The sequence below is a fragment of the Anser anser genome, assembly GCF_964211835.1.
Source record: "Anser anser genome assembly, chromosome: 13".
Taxonomy (NCBI): domain Eukaryota; kingdom Metazoa; phylum Chordata; class Aves; order Anseriformes; family Anatidae; genus Anser; species Anser anser.
Genome location: NC_139734.1, coordinates 14,164,646 through 14,187,203, shown reverse-complemented (window position 1 = coordinate 14,187,203; position 22,558 = coordinate 14,164,646). Strand labels below are relative to the sequence as shown.

Here is a 22,558-nt window from a genome sequence, read left to right as displayed (position 1 = left end):
GCTAAGCATAAGAAAATAGGTAGGTTCCCCCTCCTGCTCATTATACGGAGTTATGGAGTGAATTGCAGCATTTTAAATCCTAGTTAACCACAAGCTGGATAAATTAGCCATTTCTTTATTAATGGATTATCTCAAAGGAGCTACAAAAATATGCAGGCATATCCAACAGAGAAAGCAGGTCAACATTAGCCCCCAGTCAGAAGGAGACCTGGTCAATAAAAAGAAAGAACCAATTAGGACATAACTAGGCAGCCCTAGTCGGGATGAAAATGGGGAAAAAAGAAAGGAGAGAAGGAACAAGATTGTCTGAGGATGATCAGTCTCCCCAGCAGAGGGTGGGGAAAATCTTACGCTGTTGTGGATGAGATGAATTTCATTTCCGTGCTTGCAAACTAATAAAACATGCTATGAACAGACTTTGGAAATAAAATAATAATAAAAAATTATTAAAAAAAACTTTTCTGTGGGATCTTTAAGCTTCTCATTTCCCTTGTTAACAAGATCTAGAAATTTCATTGTGAGAGAAGGCTTCTCTCTGTAAACTTACAAAACTTTGTGGTTTGGTCCCACTTACTCTGAGCACAATGGAATTGCAGTGATACAAAAATGGAGAGAAAAAGTTTAGAAGCAAGACCAGGGAAGAAAGAGTCATACCAAATGAAAACTTGACCTTCACTCATTTTGTTGTATCTGAGTTTTTGTAGATGGAATAATGACGTCTTGAGAACTGAAAATAAGAGGTTGATCACACAAAAATTGATTTTCTAATCATTAATTTGCAATGCCTTTCAAAAGAAAATTTATCACATCATCTAACCTACATGCTCTTCCTAATGCAAGGTCAATAACAGTAACTGTACCTTTTTAATTCGCCCCCTCCCACCTCAAAACTGAGTTTACTGGATGTACTGAAGTGTCAAGTACCATCTAGAATCACAGAAGACAGATTTAGATGAAATTGTCTCTTCCGGAAGCCACCAGATATTGGTTTCTTGTGATATTACAAAAATACTGGTACACAGAAGAGGCTTTTTATTCATTGCAGCAGTAAAGAGTTTCAATTAAATTTATATCCAGGGGAAAAAAACAATCAAACAAGCAAATATTTGCACAGCATAAGAAGCAACGGTCTTTGTAATGGAGAAGAAAGACTCCTCCTCTTCTCTTTTTTTTGAAGAAATAAAGCTCTAAAAACACTGAGCACATTAGTAATCTGAACCTTCTCAATGATCCGTTTGATTGGACATCTTTATAGTTAAATACTGAGATGAAACCAAGGAAGGGTGCAAACCTAAATTCAAGATGCTGTTCTTCAGTGCCTGCTTCCAGATGCTACTATTCATGCAAAAAAAAAAAAAGCATTGCTAAATATTTAGCTGATCCACTTTCAACGTGGACAAGCAACAGTTATTCCACAGTTCATAAACTGTTCAAAAGACTAGAGAGAGAATTACCCATCCACACTGCTGAGCACAGAAACAAATCCAGGGAGAGTAATGGGGTCTGACTGTGTCTTTCAGGCTTCATTTGTTGAGCTGGGTACACGTCAGAAGGACATGATTTCTCTGGTAATATGCTAATCATACCCAGGATCAGCTCCAGCAAAGCTGGACACTGCCCAGATTCCCCGAAGACTAGAACTAGACGTTTTGTGATCTGAAGGCAGGGCCTGTACTTTGTTCTACTCCACCCTAATTACACAGCCACTTCTACATACCTAGCAATAACAAAGAAACTGGCAAACCTGCAGACATTATACAGAGGAAAAGGGATTACTATTTCCAGTTTGCTTCTGTTCTCTAGAAACACTGGTTTCCTACCACCATTTTGGCAGAACACATCAAACTATGTATAGCAAAGTAAGTAATGATGGATCACCAATATGCATAGCCTGAGAACAGGACAGGAACAGAGATGGGACTTCTGATGAATATCACAAGCATCAGAAATGGGTTGTGTAGATAGTCAGATTAGCAATAAATATTATCTTTTTTTTTTTTTTCCCTTGCTCTAATCTGTACTGTTGCCTGGAAGAGGAAGCTCCAAAAGAAGTGTTTATTATTTCCCCTAGTAAATGACTTGCAGACCAGCTAAAAGTTTTTAGCATAAGTCCACTGGAGCAGGAAGATTTCTTGAATTCAAGAAATTTAACACCCTCCACCCAAGTTATCATCCTACGTCTGTATTTGAATCCATAAATGGTTCCTGATAGAATAACACGTTGATTAATTCATCAAACAAAATTCTCCCTGACACTGGTAGCAGCAAGGCAGCAGCTGTTTCTAAGAGCAATTATACATCAAGAGAAAAAGCTGACAAATTTAACGTTAACACTGAGCTACCTGATCGGGTTATCTTTTTCAGTAGCAAGAAATGTGGAGTCAGCGGGAATTTTTCTACCCAAAGTACACAGAAGAAAAGGAACCTCTGCCTTTCGATTCATTATTTAATATACTTGATGCAACCCTTATGTTCACAATCTGTAGCTACACTGAGAAACATAAGTGATCCAAAACCTCTAAGGACCTTAATCGTTACAGAACATGCAGGAAGAACTTGTTGACAACAGCAGCAGTAATTTAAATCTGCTGGCACTTTCAGACACAAATATATCTGTATAAAATCCAGCTGGAGGTGGCTTCTCTTCCTCTTGGTCTCTGAACACCGATGTCAGGACATCCTAGCCTACACCCAGTGGGTGACTAGCAGGGCAGTTGATAAATCCTGTAGATAAGTCATCACACGGACCTCCCCTTACCCATCAGTGCTGGAATAAGGGAAGGTCTTCTGGCAAACAACTGTCCAGATGGAAGGGCAGAGACATTAAATGCAAGGCATTTGATAAGTAGGGTAAGGCACTTTTGTTTTTTTTTTTTTTTTTTTTGTTTGTTTGTTTGTTTTTTTGTTTTTTTTTTTTTTTTAATGACAGGTCACTGTGCTTAAGGGTCAGATAGTGGGTGGGAGAAGATAATTATTCAAGATACCTCAAGATGAGATGTTCATGCCTCGAAGCCCAACACAGAGGGAAAGCACACAAGTAGGTTGTGAGTTTTCCTGAGAAAACACAAAGCTCTTCTACTGCAGTCATCTATAGGGAGAAACACTCCCCCAGAAACAACCTGCATGGTTCTTCACAACCCTTTTTCTCAAATGCATTTTTACTGCTAGACTGCAAATCTGTTACCAAATGCAAAAATGGTGGGTTTTTCGTGGATATATTTACTCTCTTAAAAATTACAAATCTTCACTACCAAATTACCAGAATCAATAATGGGTCAGTGCTGTTAAAGCTTTTGTTTGTTTTTGTTTCTTCACCAGGAAATTATTTTCTCATGAATTTTCATATAAATTCTAACAGATAATTCCTAATCCTGCCAGGAAAGGAAAACCAAACTTTTTTCTTCAGCAGAACCTGCTTATCAGCCTCCACATCCTCTTTAATGTTGTTTCTGAAATAAGCATTTTTTTTTTTTTGATGTGGTGAACTAGTCCAAATACCAGGAATCTCTCAAAGAATGATATAAGTATCTGCCTTTTGAAACACCCACCAGTAACCTCTGCTGCCAATGCCAGTACATTCATCACCGATTCTTGTCCTACCTGTTCTTGAAAAATCTCTCTCAAAGTAAATGCTGGCCACTTGGATCTCCTGCTCCTCAGGTCTCTACAGCATCAAGGAAACATTGACAAAACTAACGCTCATGCAGAGCACTAGGGTAAAAAACACCCCATCTCTTCCTGCATCAGAAGATGTGCCACAGCACTCTGAGCCTTCTGTCATCAGCAAGATAAAACCATTAAAAATCAAGCGGTTTAAAGACTATGAAAAGAGGAAAAAAACACCTTTGCCATCATTTTTTGATTAAGTGTACAGGAGCTTTTATGAAGTTAGTAAAAATCCTCTAGATGAACATCTAGGGCTCATCAATGTGAAGTGATTTTCTTTCTGCTCCCTCCTTACTAATACTGCTCAAAAAACAATGCTGAAAATTATCACCAGCAAAGTAATCCAGCCTGTGAAAGGCACCTAAAGGGCTTCTATGCCTACAAGTAACATCATGGCTCCTCAAGGCACATCACTTTTCCATTTTTTGTTTTGTTTTTCCATGTTTTTAATTTAAGTAGGCAGTAACCTTTACCACATGAAAACAAGATGGCAAAACACTGGATTTCATAGGTGTGCTGGGCCTGGGCTGCCTGGCTGTGAATTATAGGAAAAAGTTGTGCCTTCAGATTCCCGAAGTTTGAGATGGCACTCGACACCCTGCTTTCAGCTTTGTTCCACGTCATCTTTTCCAGGTAGCAACACATAAGAACCAAGCCAGATGAGCAAACCCTTGCAGAAGTTTTCCCTGAAAAACACTTAAGTCGTGCCGGGCAGCAGTAAGGAACTCACCAACACAGCTACAGGAACATGACCTTTACCCTATATATGCTCTCAATATACTGAAAGCAACTGATAATCAAAACGAAAGCGAAGCTATAAACAACACAGCCCAAGCCTTTTGCATTAACATTGCAATTGTAGACCAGCCTACCCTTCACTTTGCCTTTTTTCCTGTATTTCAGCTGCAGGCTGAGCAGTACACAGAAGCACTGATCCACTGATACCTGAAGAGAGAGCAAGCTGCTGCTGTGTTTGGGTGAGATTGCCTAGAATCAGAATAACAGGAAGGCACAGCAGGAGACCAGTGCCATCCCAGCAACTGTGCATTCCCAGATACCTACAACCCCCCCATGTGCTGCTGATCAGAAAGGCTGGCTAGCACAGGGATGCAGGCAAACAGACACTTATCTGGCATCTTATTCCGCCTTGTACAAGAGATATGAGACCTCTGTTTTGTCTTCCTCCAGAGAGATGATGCACAGAACTGGGAAGGCAACATTTAATGTCCTGCCAGCAACACTGCAGCAACATCTTTCTCACTTCCAAGTGTTTTTAGCTGCACCAGTCTGCAGGGAAATGCTCAGAAAATAAAAGGAAAACTTTTCTTCTTAATGGCCAGTCATGCAACATCAATACCAAGTTACAAAACATTTCTAACATGGCACCAGAGAGAAGGATGTGAAATCAGCTCAGTCCTTTAGTAGCTGGGAGAAAGAAATGCTGGCAGTAATGGAAAGGCATCATCAGTGTTATTGTGATAAAATGTTTGCAATTACTACGCTGGCAATTTTTCCAAATGGGTTGGCTTAGAGACAGGTCTCTTGCGCTGATTACTAAATTATTTTCTTTACAAAGGTCTAAGTGCCTTTGTTTTCCAAAAGAATGGCCCAGAGCCACTTGGTTCAGAGCATTAGTCCCCTGAGATTCACCTTGGACTGTAAAGAAATGAGATAAATGAACACTAAACTCTCCTGTGGATGAACCCAGCACCGGTTTGGCTGAAGAGAACACTTTAGGTAGAGTACATATCAATTTAAAATAAGAGATGGACAAGAACTGGAGCTAGTTAAAATACTAGGAGTCGGAAGAAATATTTGCTAACAAAGCATTTTTAAACCAAGTAAACCTTCCTAATGAGTCTTGGAATCACCTCATCTGGGAGAGCTGCCTGGCCACCACACAAGCAGATTAGGGGCAGTGGGCTGAAGATGGCATTTTCCCAAACCAGCCAACAGAGTCAGACAGCCACCACAGATCCAGAGGAGCAGTATTTGTAATCTGAGTCTACAGCAATACATTTGCCCGGCATTTAGTGCCCGACACTTACTTTTTTCTTGAATGACAGCACCTGTGCTCAGGGAAAGATGCTTGTTGCTGCTGGCTATGCATCCGGTGTATGGCTGCAAGGCGACGTGAAGCCAGGGCGCCAGGGAGCAAGTGTCTCACTCTCACGCAGTACCACCTAGACACAGGTTCCCATCAGTCTTTGTTCATGTAAAAGCACAGGCAGCAACACAGTCCTGAGAAAACTGTGAAGTTCAGCCTCTCTTGCAGCTGATCCGAAGAGGATTTGTGGCCCACGTAAGGTCATGAACAATCAAAATTTGCTCTGTGACTCAGGGTCTTGCTAGCATGTCTTTAGTGGGCTCTCTTCGAAGCATTCTGCACGAGCAGATGGCACGGACCTGGATCAGGGAGGAGATTCAAATAGACCTTTAGTGGGGAGGGATGGAGGGGCGGTGGGGGGGAACGAAGAACTATGTTCACGCTTTAAATCTAAATCTGTCTGTGGCTTCCACACAGTAAATTTCAAACATCCCCATTAAATTAGTCCATTAGATAAACTCCTGTTAATTGGATGACTTGGTCAGCTGTGGTTTACTCAGAATTCATTGTGGTTTTAGTGTTTTACGATCAAGCACAGTTATGGGTAATTTGAACCTCACAACACCAAGCAAAAATTGCCGACAATTAACAGCTTCAAATACAAGCAGCTTTCATCACAGAAACACCACCAAGAGTCCACAGCATTCTACACTCTACTTTACTTGTTTATTTAGACTGTTTTATAAATAAATTTCTTCCTTCAGTTAAAGTGACACAAGCTCACACTCATTTGAACTGCTCCTCTGCAAACACAACAAATCATCTCTAGCCGCTAAGCTTTAACCTGTCACGAAAGTTTTCAGCAATCAAACTCCTAAGCATTAACTTTGGTAATTTAAGTAGCATACGTGACAAATCAGCTGAAGGGAATATAACAGCCTATTTCTATGTAGCTTGAAGAATTTCTACCTTTTGCAGTCACCAGTGGACTACTGAAGCCAGTACAGCATGACATATGATGCTGCAGCACCCCTGGGCTAGAGAAGTAAATAATCTGAGTCACCTATAAACAAATTCAAAAGGTCATAAAAAGCTACTAAACCCCATGAAATTAAATAAATACATCAATCAATTAAAAACTCTATGAAACAGCAGAGTTGAATTTTGCTGCAGTAGTATCAGAAGGCTTTGGAAATTGCTCTTCAGTAATCCAGTAGAAACTTAGCATGTTTCCACCTCTTCTTATTCTCTTTGATGATTTTTACAATGTGATCAGATACCAGTCTGAAATATCAGAAAGAAATGAAAAATGGGATGGTGGGATTCAAGAAAATTAAACACTAGTATCTAGCTTTCATCCTGTGCTTCTCATTCGTGAATCTCCAGGTAACTTACGCAAGACAGTGAATAGTTTCCTTTTGAAAGTATGAATTGTAGCCATGAGCCACTACATGCATCATAAAAGACAGCATGGCTGGAAGGGGAGCCCAGGCCAGGGAGAGCATGATGGTCTGAGAAACTGAACAGCTCTTGCTCCAAAACTGCAAGCAAGGCTTAAGAAAATAAACCATCAAAACTCAACAGTGCATCCTAAGCACTCATGCAGACCCTAGAGCCTCAAAGCAGCACCAGACGAGGATCATTCTTCTAGAAGCTGTAAAGGCATTAAAGAAATTAGACAATGTGTTCTTGCATAAGAGGATCCTACGATAGAACAGCCACTGCATGTTCTTGGCTCTGCATCACTGTCTGTTTTTAAGTACCACAACACCTCCGTCTTTGAAAAGTCCTTTTTCCAACAAAAGAAACTGTAAATTGGCAACTCCCTTCTAATTCTAAAAACGCAATGTAATTTGTACTGTGTGCAGATTAAAAATCCCACCAAAAGATTTTGCTGTGCTGCTGATCTGAGGCTGAAGGCACTCACCTGGATGACCATCTCAGTGTGTGATAACTACCAAAATCAGCCTATGAAAAGAAAAGGGATTGCAAAAGATGCTTCAGGTCTAAGACAAGTAACAAGCATCCAGCCTTAAGCATCAGCATCTTGCAATGCTTCCTCTTATAACTTTTATAAAATGACTTTTCAGGAATGCACTTTTTAAAGTGACTAGTCTTGCTGGTGACATATAGCTAGGGGAAATTTACAGTGATTAGAAGAGATCAAATTTATGGACTAACGAGACAGATAATGCAGTGAAGCAAGGAATAAAATGTAATAAGGCCAAGAAAAAATTAAACACGTTATATTCCAGCTTGAACAGCAGTGTACAATATACAGGAAATACACTCTTTTAGAATCGCATAATGTTTAGTAGCATTACCAAGGAAAACCAGAAAAGATCTTGCAGATCTTACAAGCTTTTTAATACAAAGTAAAAAACAATGGAAGGCAGTAAGGCAAGTTAGGATGCACTGCTGAATAACCTGCATGAAATGGACAGGTACAATCCCAGGAGCGCTTGGTGTCCTGTTGGAAAATGCAAGATACTTCCAAACAGATTTTTGGAATGTTCAAACCTAACCCTGAAAGATTTCATAGGTATCAGGTTATTCAGACAATAGTAACATTCTTGCAAAAAGAAATCTACAGTTACAGGGAATAGTCCTAAAGCCTGCGGGATCTCCTTCAGGTGTATGACAGATAGATGCAACAGGGAAAGTGTCTCCCAAAATGAAAAGGTGTAGCAAGGAATAAAACTGTCTTTGAGAGAAACAGGAGTGACAAGCCAAGAATTTGAACCTGTCCCCAAAGAAGCCTTGGCAGTCTATTAGTCATGGCTGAACCGTATTGTAAAAATGCTGTCTCGAAGGTATTTTTTCATCTCTCTTTGGTTCTCTGTATTTTTTCCACAGTTGTATTCAGAATAACGGGAAGAACAGCAACTCTTATACAGCAAGAGATGATAAAAGATTTTAAAATATTATCAGAAGTAACAGAATTTTTCCAGACTATCCCTTTAACTCAAGAACACCTGTTTTAAAAAGCCCTTTGTACATACAACTTGATTAAATATTTCCTCAGAAACAGGGACTTATTAGCTGTATTCCTGACTAGTTTCTTAATTGTGCTCAGAAGTAAAATTATCATTTGGATGCTAGCAGTTTTGCTCTTCAACATCTAATCTATTTTGAAAGCTTAAACAAATTCTATAAATATTTAAATTAAATATAATCTGCATTTGCTTAGTGATTTTAATTAAGTTGCTGTTATCCTGAAATGTGTAAATGTTTAAAGCCAGTGCAGTACTGGGATAATGTCAGGACACTGAAGATTCTGTACCATTATTAATACATTTTCCTACGCTTTGTAGGCGGAGTTTAGTGCTATAGTTGAGCTGCTACACAACTACTCAGAATAGTCTTAAAAAAAAAAAACTACAAAAAATATTGAAAAATTAACTAAATTTGAAATTGCCGTGACTCAGATGTAGAACAGGATTTTAATCCATGTTTCTTTTTGTTGTTGTTTGTTTTTATTTCTACTTTAAGCCCAGTTTCTCCAGACCTCCCTTCCACAGATAAAACTCTGAATCTGTGACTCTGAGCCTATAGGATTTTTTCTGGGTCTGATGAAGGAGCTTCACGGATACTTATACTGCTTTCGGAAGAAAAGCTACCTGTGCTGACCTCACAGTATTCTTTTAAAACGATTGAGTTACAATCCTGTTTAAGTTAAATATGTACTCTTTGCATGAGGGTACAACATCTGAATCCTAACCATGAACTTCCTTCGCGGTAAGTAAGCCGAGAAGACCAACAGTGCATGTCCCCAGCATGCTGAGCCCGCACCAAAGATGTCTGCTTCGGTGCATCCTCCTCAGCGACGGGTTTGCCACTTAGCAGCCTCTGATGATGTTCCTTCCTCCACAGGAAGGAACAGCTTTATACCTGGCATTTTCAACCCTCCCACAACACATCCAGAAACAAGCTCTCCCAGCACAACCATGCCTGGAAAGGAACAAAAATACAGCAGAGATGCGGGACGTCGGATAGCGACAAATTAGGGGCCTAAAGCCAAGAACTGAGAATAAAAACATCAGATATTTAATTGGAAAACCAGCTATTAAAGTAGATTGCAGTTGTTTAATAATAGTTTGTCAGTGAATTAATGTAATTAACTGTTGGACAGAAATGGGGACAATATAATGATTACAGATCTTGGAAAGAAGTAACTAGAGAAGAATAAGCTGTGAAGGTTATATGTCCAAGATTCAACTGCAAGTCATTTTCACTCTTATCCTACAAACAATTAAAATAATTTTTCAATTTATCCTCATCTTTGAAAGTATGACTGTCTCATCTACAGTTGCATTTTGACCACAACATAGATACTGTGAAGCACCCTGGAAAACTTTTTCTCTGTGTGGATCTGTTTGTTGGCTTCAGGGAGAGTGCCAGAAGCAGGGTACAAACTTTGTCTGCCCCTTTCTCCAGAACTGCTTACACGGAAAAGAAGCAGGAACCAACAACTCAACAACCTTAACTTTTAAAATTATTATTCTTTTTTCCCCACCTCTGTTCATATTATTTGTCTCTAATCTGCCTGCACAGGTCTCTCTGATGAATAAAATTTGTCACCATTATAGAAATGGAGAAAAACAAATAGATCCCAAAAAAGCAGAATGAAGGAATATTTAAACTCTGTTTCACAGTACAGGATGTTACTAACAAAAGCAAAGGGCAATTATTATTTTACAGAAAATGACATTCAGCCATTCCTTTGCATGGCTTCTTGGCATGTAAGAAGATGGTGTATATAAACTATCTGTGTATCTCCAGAACATCTACTTCATAAACGATAGCATGCTCGGTGATCTTAAAAACAAACAAACAGCAACAACAACAAAATACAAAAATTCAGCCCAACAGATCGAATCCCACACACTTGTTCACAAGAGGTCAGAAGATTAACTCTCATTTTGATCTAACATGGCTATCATGAGAAAGAGCACAATTTTAACACAGAGCAGCATTCTGTTCCATGGACACCAAGCAACTCAGGGCAGCACAGAGCAAGAGGACATTTTCAACCTGCCATCCATCCAACTTCAATCTGTTATGCTGATTCAGTTGGCGACATCTGAAATCCCAAGGCATGAGCACATAGTTGTTTCCTCATTAAAAAGTCAGCATGGGCAATTTGGGATATGTAGATTTTATAGAACACTCTTAGGATATAAAATAGAAAAAAAAAAGGCAGAGAAAAGAGTAAACAAGTAAGCTTTTTTTCACAGCCAGAAAAAAAACAGGCATTAATGTTCTCCAGCACACTTAAATTTCCATCCCATGGAAGTTAGCACTGCTCTGAAATTAAACTGGGTGCGAAGTGGCACACAAACTGCGTCTGATATAGGGTGCAGTAAATGCAGTAAACCCACAGCAGTTCTGCACATCTTTCAGCTTTACCCTCTGTCATTTCCCTTTTTACTACTGTCCTTTGCAGAGAGAATGAGACAGTTGCAAGCACCACTATTAACTCTGTCCCTAGGACACTCCTCCTCTGACATTGTCTTCAATTAGCATTCCCATTTGTAATCCAATATATCACTTGTAATAACTTTAGTGCAGTCAACTGCTTCCTCCTCAAATGACAGCAAGGTTAATGAGGCTTTCTGTTACTATTACTGTATGCTTTGCAGAAAAAAGGGAATGGATTTCTTAAATAAAAAGAGACGGCGTTCTTTTCTTGAAACATCTCGTTACTCTGTGCAACACGGACAGAAACTTAACAATTCCAGCCCGACTGACTTTCCTCTGGACCCAGAAGCCCACACAGCATATGTGCTGTTCACTGGCTGGTCCGTAACACTCCCATAGGTATCAGTAGTGCAGGGACCTTCCCAAACTCAGCCCCCGCTTATTAGCTTTCTCAGGGGCTGGCAGCAGTGCTGTTGAGCACCAGCTAACGTTTGACAAGAAAAATCCTCCACTTGTCTGCTTGGGGGCTTGTCTGCATGGGGGCTTTCAGAGACCAGAATCCAATGCAGCTTACCGTGATGTGGCTACGGGTGCAGTCAGACATGACTGAGGAGGCCAGATAACAGCAAGCAGTATGTGCTTTGTCATATCCCATTAGATTGTGTAGAGAGAAAGGCGTTCTCTATTTCATTTGCTGTGACACCTTCATTATTCAGGAAAAATCCTGTCTCCTCCATGTTACAATATTTTTTTTCTCTTCCTATATACAAGAATTATACACGTGCAGTTCATTAGGCACTCTAAACAAACTTGCTTTACAAAAATGGAGCAGCTAGGCTCTGAGGACATCCCTTCGCCACCAACTAAGTACAAGTGGGCTGCTCACATCTGACCAGCTTAGGAGTTCCTTCTCCACTCCTGATGCACAAGTGTGGCCAACGGAGAAGTGGCTCAAGTGTCTTTAGACTAGGTCCTTTTCTATAACGGAGGAATGAGTCCTTTGAAAGGAGAGAGTCAAATCCACTGGTGACAAAGCTGTTTGCATCAGTGCACTCCTGAGGCTGGTTTTCCATGCTAAACCCAACTTGGGTATTTAAAGCGGAGAAAAAGTTAGAGAGAATAATATGCAAAGCAGAAGTGTGAGATATTTAGAAGTTTGACCTGACTATAGCCAAAACATTTTCATTCAAGTAACTGAAATTAATCCTGTTGTATAATCTTGTTTATCTGTTTTTCCCCAAAGAAAAATACTGATTGTGATTGCTTGGTAACAGCTACAACCAATTGCATCATGACAATAACTTTGATTTTATTTTTATGCTAATAGCACAGCATGGTTAGCAGCTAATTTTTACAATTCTTATTTATTAAATTATTAATCTTATCCGCAATTTGATTCAAACTGCTTATGGATACAAGCTGGCAATATAGAAAAATATTTTAATAGGTGCACCAGCTACAAAAGAAATCGTTCAAACATGACTTGCATTTAAATGAGAGTCATCATGTGAAGCAAATTATCTCCATAATTAGTTACTTGAGCCAATTGTTGCTAATTATAATAAGACCAAAGAGCTAAGAGAGACCTCAACTAACCTACACCTTCTCCTAAGAAACAATTAATGGTAACTGCCCTTCTGAACTAAAACTGTTTGCAATTAAGCATAATTTTACGCTTTTAGCAAGAGAATTTCCCGGGCTGTAGTTTTCTTTATATGTTAACAGGAAACATCTAATGCTTAAATATTGGTTTTAATGTAAATTTAAGAGATTATAATGGGGTTAAATCTTAATATAGATACAATGAGATGTAATTGTAATTCTGAAGTGGTTTATTTCAAATATTTTGACTTCAAATAGAAATACTAGATTTAAGTTTAAAAGACAAAACAACAATAACGAACAAAAAATAGGACTACCGCCACCCTTCACACCCCCTGGTTACGGAACTCATCTGAAGGATATTACCAAGAAGAATGAGTACAGGGTGGGTCTGAAAGCTTAATCCTCAATGGTGGCAAGGCAGATGGGGCAGGAAATGTAGCCCAGCACCCCCACACTGATTCACAAGAGCAAAGAGGTCATATCCAAAATAGAAGAGTGCGCCTGGGCTAAGCAGGATATTGGGCGCATCTCAGCTCAACAAGCTCAAACACATCCTCCTCCAGCCTCTGTTTTTCACTGGATCCTGCTGACCTGTTTGTCAAAGTGGGAAAATTCATGCTATTTGCCCCACTGATTTTTCAGTGCCAGTTTTTCTTCAGCATCATGTTCAGCGAGGCTCATCCTCATGCACCAGGATACTATCCCTCCTAGCCAACAGTGAAGCGCAGCACACTACCAGACCCAGAGAAGCACAGGAGAGAGATTCTCATGGCCACATCAAGCAAAGCACTCCCCTAGTCTGAACGTGCAAGCCATGCCACAGAGCTGCCTGGGGATTCACTGACATGCCTAGATGAACCCAAGCCCTGGGGCAAGGATGCTTTGCGTGCTCAGCACCCTTCTGCCACAGCCGTGGTGCAGGCACCTGTAGTCCTGCAAGGTCTGGCTTAAGCTTCAGGCTTTGTTTCAAAAAGGAATTAATTCAGGGAAGCCCTCTTGACTTGAGGATCTCTTAAAGCAAGCATAAATCAGTATCACCTTTTCTTGGTGCCAGGCTTTATACTTACTTTGCATTAGCATGAATGACTGCCAAAAGGAAACAGAGAGGAACTCAGGTCCATTAGCTGTACTTTATTTTTTCATGATCTTCCCAGAAGTCATTGCCCACAGCATTCTGGTGCATCAGTGCAGTCCTCATCCAAGTCACTGAAAACCCTCAGTGCAGCCCTGGCATATCTGCAGCTTTTAATCCCGGGTGACAGCAGCACAGGCTGCAAAAAGAGAGCTGAAGCTATGAATAGTATTATTGGTATGAATAAATTTCATGTTAGTTTGCTCGTTCTTCAGTATCACAGAAGAATACACGCTGTCCAAGCTGCAGACATCATATAACATAGAGTCTAATATACGCAACGTGAAGGAAGTGGCTTTTCTATCAGCAGGAAACATTCTGGCCAAGTTCAAGGATGAAGTCATGCAGAGAAGAAACACCAACTGCTTAAGAGTGAGCAAGCATACTTATGCCAAGAGTTCATAGTCACAAGTCTAATTTTGTCACTGTCTAAAGTACCTCTAAGTTACTGAGCCATTTCTACTAAAATAGGTGAGCTTATTTCTGTCCCCTCAGGTACGGCTCACCAAAATAATTGGGAGAGTGCTTACAAATGTGTGAAGAAGCACACATTAGGGCCTCACTTAAAGCCACTGCCTTCACAAAATGCTTATTTAATGTTCAAAGATAGACCTTGTTCTTTCTAGAAGAACTACAAGGCTACATTTTGCACTGTTAGCTTTAAGACCAAGTGTAAAAAAAGACTTGTCTCCTATCACAGTTCTACTGTATAACAAAACTTCCAGAGGTGCTTCAAAACATAACCTGCTAAGCCTCATTTCTTTATCTGTAAAATAGGAATGCTCCTATCCTACCTAAGAGAGAAAAGTGCAGCTTATTTAATTTAGTTACTACAGCCTTTCAAGACAGTCTCAGAGAAAATTCTGTGAAAACAGTAAGCAGTAACAACAAATAATATTTGAGCTAGGTTTCAGTTTTTGTTTGTTTTTTAGATGTTAAGGATTTTCTGTGGATTTTTCCATTTATTTGTACTTTTTTTTTTTCAAATTAGAACATTATTTTCATAATTGCAGCTGTGAAATAAATCTCTTATAAGTGCTTTCCCCTCTAACGTGGGTTTCCAAAGGGATTTACATGTAAAATTATGAAGCCTTAAAGCTGGAGTTTCCTCTTGGAAATATTGTTACTGCTAGGTCACTTATCAATGAATAGTATTTAAAACTCCTGGAAATATACCACTTCTTGTGGAGCAGCTGAAATTCTACAGTCCCTAGTGCCCCCATGTCATGGGGTTAAGAACTGAGCAGCTACAGCTTCCAACAAAGATTTGAACATCACCAGTTTGGGAGTTAAAAACTCTCCTGAACCCAGTACTGCCAAGACTTACAGTGAGAGCACTATGGGCATGTATCCCACCAAAATGTGACATTACCTTCCATGTGATTTCGTCAATATAAAATTCTGCTTTCTGTGTTTTAAGAGTCCAGAAACCCTTTTCTATCAATTGCATGTAATTGTGATAAATATAATAATAATCATCATAAAAAAAATATAGAAATCATTTACGCTTTCTAATCATTTTCTAATAGATAGTTTTGCAGGCACACAGCATCTGCTCTGCAGCATGGGGCCTCCCAAATGCAGTGTTTGAACAGTCACAATCCAGCACACCAAAGAGCCACCGCACAAATCCCCACACCTACATTCGGTTCAAAATGCAATGTCTAAACAAGGATTTTGCACAATTTCATGAAATGCTACACAACGTCATACAGATAAAGCTGTACTGAAGACAAAATGGAGAGAGGGAAAGGACAGCCTTTGGGGGAAAGGACCAACTCTACACAAAGTCTAGCACAGCATAACAAACTCCGCATGTTTGGCAGGTTCATTGGTACAAAAAAGACTTAAGAGCAATGCTTGAATTTTAGGTATGAAGCTACTAATGTTGTAAATGTCCACATCGTTATGAGTCTCACAAAACTCATAATCTCTAATCAAATAACCCAGTGAAATTTTGAATTTTTGTAGTATCAGGAACAGAGAGGAGGGGGTTATTTCCCATGGCTGAGAACCAACAACTGAAAATAATTTGAACTTAAAATGAATAAGACATTCAAAAGTAGTTAAAAGAACCACTAAACGCCCTCAACGTAAAGATGCTTAGTCATGGTTTTACAAGTATGCCAACACTGCACTGCACAGAAAAAATATGAACCCTTAAAAAAATAAATCCTTTATAACCACTCTCAAAATAAGCTCTACTTCAAATCACTTCCTTAAATTCCCCACTATGAATAATTAAGAATCACATCCAATGATACAGTGCATTACGGTGAAGCTGGTCCTACCTAATGACTGGTCAGAGTCCCTAATGAACATCAATCATTATACAAACAGATGAATTAAACATTGTTTATTTACATAATGCATGTAAAATATGTATTTACTTGTATGTGATGGAACTCTTATTGTTTTGTTTGGGAGATAAAAGGAACAGAATGCCTAGTGTTAAAATGAATTTTCTAATTGGACTTTAATGAACCCTGTTACACCTCATGATGCAGCTTTTTCACTTTGAAGATCAGTCAGTTCCTATTTAAAGAATGAGCCTGCATTAAGATTTAAAGGTCTCCCTTTTAGTAGCTGGGATGTGCATGCTGAGTGTTAATTTCAACCAGAGGCAAAATATTTTTCTTTTCAAAATGAAAAATAATCAACACATTAGACTAAGGGAATTACTTTACATAATTTTAGATAATGTAAATAGTTTATTTACATTATTTGATTTGTAAGGGAAGCACTTAGGGAAAATACCCTTAGGAAAAAACAAACAAAGTACTGCCTATTGTTAGCTGATTAAAAACAATAGCAAGTTCTACATTCCATAAGTATTTTATTTTCCTAAAGTTCCCCTTTGAAAAACATGCTTGTTTTATCTTTTCAAAAAGAGGCCACATTTTGACTAGTCTGCTGTGACCAGTGTTAAAAACAAACACCTTTAAACTGTCAATACATTCATTATATTCACACTACCAGGACAGCTGTTACTGGATTTTTTAAAAATCTTTTTAATTTTTTGTATATGCAGACATTACTATAGCAAAGAAATATTTTGTGTGACTCAAGAAGAAAACCTGTTTCAGACTGCTCTGAAAATTTTAATATACATCAGTGAAGGCAAAGAGGACAGCGTGGATGTCTCCTCTCTCATTTGTGCTTTCCTTGGTTCAGTCTCCTCTATCCTGCAGTGGGGCCCTGAGCACCACAGCAGGGCTCCTAGAATAACCCTAAATATTCTTAGCTACAAGGCGGATGTGGCTTCCTAGCTTTGCAGAATTTTGGAAACATTTTCTTCCTCTTAATATCAACCATTTCCTCTTATATACATCTCTTCCTTTTGCCTCAAATAGGCTTTTATAGCTACTGCATCTCATGCACCTGAAATGCCAAATTAGGCTCCAACATCGCAATGAATTATTCCTATCACTCCCATGTTCCAGACTCAGGAATTCAGATTGCTGTCATAGTCAGTAGGTCCAAAATTATCAAATATATTTTGAGTAACATTCAGTTAATTTTGATTACCTTACACCAAACTTGAGATACTGAAATGCCCATCTTCAACCTAGAAAAGTGTACTAAGTGTACAATTTATAAGAGAACTCTTAATCTGATGTTGGGCAGGAACTTGCTCTCACGCCTCTGTTATCAAATGCTTCATTCATTGAAAAGAACTTTTCATTTATGTTGCTCTCCTATTCTCTTAACAACTCCCCCATCTCCCATAGAAATATAAAATCCTCATGTAATTACATCTCTAGCCTTAAAAGCTCCTTGCTACTTTGTAGGAATAAAACATTCCTGGACAATAAATAGGAAAATAATTCCAAAATAAAAATAACGGCAGGGGTAAAACTTCCTTCATGAAGAAAACTAGAACTTCACTTAGAATTTTAAAGACTTCATTAACAAAATTATCTCTGGATATCTACAAATATTCAATTAAGATCAAGACTTTAAACAGTTTGTCACAGAGATGAGCACATCAAAGCATTTCCAAAAGGAAGAACCTGAAATTTGTACAGGTGTCAAGAGTAGAATTGAGAAGAAATAAAGGCTAATGAAGTGCAATGCCTGAAGAAATGGCTAGAACAGGTTTTCATTTACATTATCATCCTCTGGCCTAGTGGGATTAAAAATGAGGCTGAATTCACTTCATAAGATTAGATATTTTATTACACAGAAATACAGATTTCTATAAAAGCTCAGTTTTCCCTGTTTAATCTCCCCTTCTTCACTCTATACCTGAAAGATCTCTGCTTTTATTTCAAAATTATTTGCCTCACCAGGAAACAGAGTAGAAAATACTACATACATTCTCATTAACCTGCTAAAAATGTGCTGTAGTGCTGGCGCAATCCCTGGGCCAGCTCCAGCTGCTTTCTGTAGACCATGCACCTATGCATCTGCAGATATACCCACATGAGTAGTTGCTCTCAAGTGCCATCCTCTCTAAAGCAACCAGCAGCCTATAGCGGCCAACATATACATATGTAAGATATCCTAATGTTCTGTAGCTAAGCAGAAAGGTAAATCAAGAAAGTCTTCAGATACATTGATGGCCACAGAGCAGCATAAAACAATTAGGCATCAGATAGACATATAGAGATGTGTCCCGGAGGAGATCCTTATCCTCTACGACCTGCAACACAGCCCCAGGTCTCCTGTCTTCACCAGACAAATCAGACAGCCCTAGAGGTAAGGGAGAGGGAAAATAACTGTCTTTCTGTGAGTAATTCCATGTAATTTCATGTAAATAATCTCTATAAAAATCCATAGCGAATTAATCAACCTTTTTTTCACCTGTAACCTAAGGCTGAAAAAGCAATTAAATATATTCATGGTGCAATATGTTCATGCTTCAGACAGGAGCTGCAGCAAAAAGAGTACTCACTCCAGAATGCAGAAAGATAAAGCCCTGTAGCTCTACTCTCATCTGCAGCAAAGCGTCAGGCAGGTGTATAAAGTCCAACACAAAATGTCTATTTATTGTTCATAGTAAAGAATTTTTTAGAAGGGCGCAGAGTTAACAACAAAAGAATCCAACTCGAAAGCACCAGAGCTGGGTAGTCATCCTTATGCCTCCTCCATGAGCTCACAAACATACGTGGAGAAGATATTAGTACAGTATATGATGGTTCCCTTAAGGTGTCGAATTAATATTTTTTGTACCCAGAACGATTTATAATTAATGTCTGTTTTTATCTTGTGTGACACATGCTGAGTTTGTGGTCTGCATGCTAATTCTTTTGGAGCAGCAAAGTTTGAACTCCACAAGGAAAGAATTATATCAACTGTGAGTGCTGGAATTAATCCCTCTAACTCACCAGAACCTAGTCTCAGTCCTGTTTCAGGGTATTCATTGCTTTGTTAGCCACTAACACAACCTGAATTTTAAACGTCCTTGTTGGGAGAATATTGGATGATGTTTTAGATGTTTATTCAGTTCAGCGTAAAGCTTTCCAAAATACATTTTCTGATGCGTGACTATTTGAAAACCCTGCTTTTAAGATTAAAAACTAAACCAACAAAACAATACATTTAATTTAGCACAGCCCATTTGGGGATGCTACTAGAGATGCATGTAAAAGTGTTTATTTCTAGATGCTGATTGTACTTATGTCTGACTGCCATAGCGAGTGGATTGCTCTCAGGAAAACTGCCATGGTCAGACTGTAAGCTCCTCTCAACAAAGCTGCAAACCCCCAGGTGCCAGGTAGGAAACCTGCAGGTGCTGAGGGAACCTTTGGCCACATGTCCTGTTTTGCAGGCTCTGTGCCACCACTCCAATTTCCTTGCTGCGTTGGATTTATCAGCCTGTGGCCCAGGAAGGAACATCCCTGTACCCCTGGAGACTAGTCTTCATAGACCAAATATTTCTTCAGGCCCTGGAACCTCAGCACAGAGGAGCAGAGGTGATGATGCTTGCTAAGTCCATTTAATGTGTGAAAAGAAATATGGTACAGGATAAAGGTGATCCCTTTGACACACATGGGAATTCATCATCACATAGTCAAAGTGTGGCATCGATGCAGCCACTTCTCCGCTGCTGTCTCCCATCATGAGGGTTTCACAGAGACTCATAGTCCTTTTCAAGGGCATGTAGATCAGAAAGATACCCCTGAACTCATCATCCCTCCAGCAGAACACAGACAGGACTCCCAATTACTGTAAAGTATTTTTTTGCTTGTTTGTTTTAAACATTAATGCTTGGTAAAGCATAAAACAAATAAACACTATCAGAAGCAAAAATACGATCACAGACCAGCTTTGTTTCCAGTTGGAAATTACGTGATAAGCTGCCTGCAAGCTCATTACCACCCAGCTTCCAAAATAAATTGGATATTTTCAAAACCAGAAAGATGAATAATCAAGGAAATTCTATAATGTCATTCACCCAGGAAATAACATTATAAAACAATCTTTGCTGCTGTTGCAGATTGACTTTAGACACGGAATTTATTAACCATTGATAAATGTCAATCATGGTTTTTCTCCCCAAAGATAGCAAACTTCATTGTGCTAACCACCCTATGCCCCTTAGCTGGCTCGCTAACATTGTACTTAACGTTTTGGATGAAAAAAATAATAGGATTCAAAATAGAGTATTGCTCCTAAGCCTTAATAAAAGGAAAGCCACAAAGTACAAACCTGGGTAATTACTTCCACTCAGAAGAAAATTACTCAGGCAATTCCCCACTTTAAAGCATTCCTGGGGGGGTGGAAGGGTGGGGAAAAAAAGCTCTGGGGCTTGTTTTTATTTTTGGGTTGTTTTGCAAGTGCATTACTGAACAAATACTCATTGCAAACAAGAAAACAGGACCCATGCACTCTTTAAAACTGTCTGCACTGGACTCACTCTGCTATCACTTATTACCTTCAACTGTATTTTACTGTGTTTTTATCAATATTTCAATCTTTAATTTAAAATTATGTCTTTCACTGGTGGTCCTAGAAAGCTTTTCATTTACATGAAACTTATTCTTAGTTTGTGGAGTGCCTTTGAGATTAACAGTATTGAAAATATATTTGTCTCAGTATCATGAGAATATTCTTAGTAATAAGTTCTAGATAGCAGTAAGGGTAAGTAAAGGATTTGTTTGCAAAATATGTGACATTGCAGTCAACAAGAAGTAATTGTGAAAAGGCACAGGAATTTCTCCTCTATTTATTGAAGTTGGGAATGATATCAATAGATATATTTGAATACTGACTTTGGGGGCAAATCTCCGTAACTAGGTAATTGCTGTGACTACTTCCCAGAAGTGTAAAGCATGTTCTTTGCCTGACTGTATCCCTTCAGGAAAATGATCCAATGCAGCACTGATTTGAAAGCATTCAACATGTATAATGGTGACCTGCAGACAGTACAAATTGCCAATATGAAGATGAGGTCCAGCACTAAAAAAAAACACACCAAACATCAGATTTCCATACCTCACAGTAAGGTGTTACTAAGCCACACTGGGACAAGTCTGGTCATAAAGCACAGCGTTCTGTTCCTACAGAACTGCCATTTATACAGCTTCCAGGTATTGCTCCATGACTGACTGCTACCAAGAGGAGCAGTAGGTTTATTTGTTAAAAGACAATTACATGTGGTGACACGCTGGAGTCAGCATAATGTGCAGGCTCTCAGCACTTTATAGTCACGCACCTCAAATAATCGCATTTCTCCCTCCTGCCAGGGCACTGCCAGAGCCACAGATGGGAGGTGTCTGGTGGCACTTCACGAGCAAGCCAGGGCCATCTTCGGCTGCATAATTCTGGCACCTGATATCTTCAAGGGAAAGTTCTTCTCTGATGACCAAAGAAAGTTCTGCTCTTTGGCCACTTTGCTCTTTCTCCAGCCTCCTCTGCCCTACCTAGCAAGATGAATCAGATGCCCCGCTAGATGTATCTTACAATGCTAGAAAGCCACCACCAAAATGGTTGAGATCACTGTTTGCCTGTCTAGGAAATCCTCAGCTAGCCCAGAGCCTCTAAAACAGCTCTGACTCTAACCACCTCCTGGATGCCTCTACAGACGTCATGCTTAAGACTCTGTGATCTCCAAAAGACCTTCTTGTTTTGGGTGGCTGGTTCAAACTACAGCTGCCATAAGACAGGCAAGAATTGCTGAATGGTTTGGGATCAAAAGCTCCCAAAACTGTTTATAGCATCAGCAGCTACTGCTGAGAATCTGAGTGATAGCGCCCACATATTTACAGTTTACTGAAGAAATAGATCCTCTTAGCAAACTGGAGCCTGCAAGAACTTTGCAGAACATGTCAAGTTCCACTGATGGAGACAGGTCACATATAGATGAAGTAAGTGATAAAGCAAATAGCTGCAAAATGTATGTGAGGGCCCCATACACCCACATCTGAAATGTCACCCTGCATATGAAGTAGTTTATAATTTCCCATAATGCCCAAGGAAGTCAAAATGCATAGAAACGTGATTTATTTTAAAACACAACAACCAAAGGAGCTCTCACAGAAGGGAAAACGTTCAGATTTTTAAGCAAATCTGCTCAAGTATTTGTGCTATTTTCAGGACCTTATGTGTGCACAGTGGAAAATTAAATCATTTCCAAAGTTACTTTGCATGGCACCATATGTAAACCAGAACAGTTCAGATGACTTAACACAATCTGCTCTTTAGTGTTCCGTGTTAGCTTTTGTCTCTACTATTAATTTGAC

The 22,558-nt window shown here is 39.2% G+C and overlaps 1 protein-coding gene across 10 annotated transcripts in view; it reads right to left on the bottom strand.

Moving 5' to 3' along the window:
- Positions 1-22,558, bottom strand: part of HTR2C (5-hydroxytryptamine receptor 2C) — a 310,851-nt gene that overhangs the window by 70,658 nt on the left and 217,635 nt on the right. Inside the window, exons 10-11 of one of the 10 annotated variants that reach the window (XM_083797960.1) lie at positions 13,807-14,010; positions 5,715-5,849 (exon numbers count right to left, since the gene is read on the bottom strand). The exons of the other annotated variants lie outside the window; for them this stretch is intronic. The gene's annotated coding sequence lies outside the window, so the exon portion shown is untranslated. The remainder of the gene's footprint in view (positions 1-5,714; positions 5,850-13,806; positions 14,011-22,558) is intronic. 10 annotated transcript variants of the gene reach the window in all.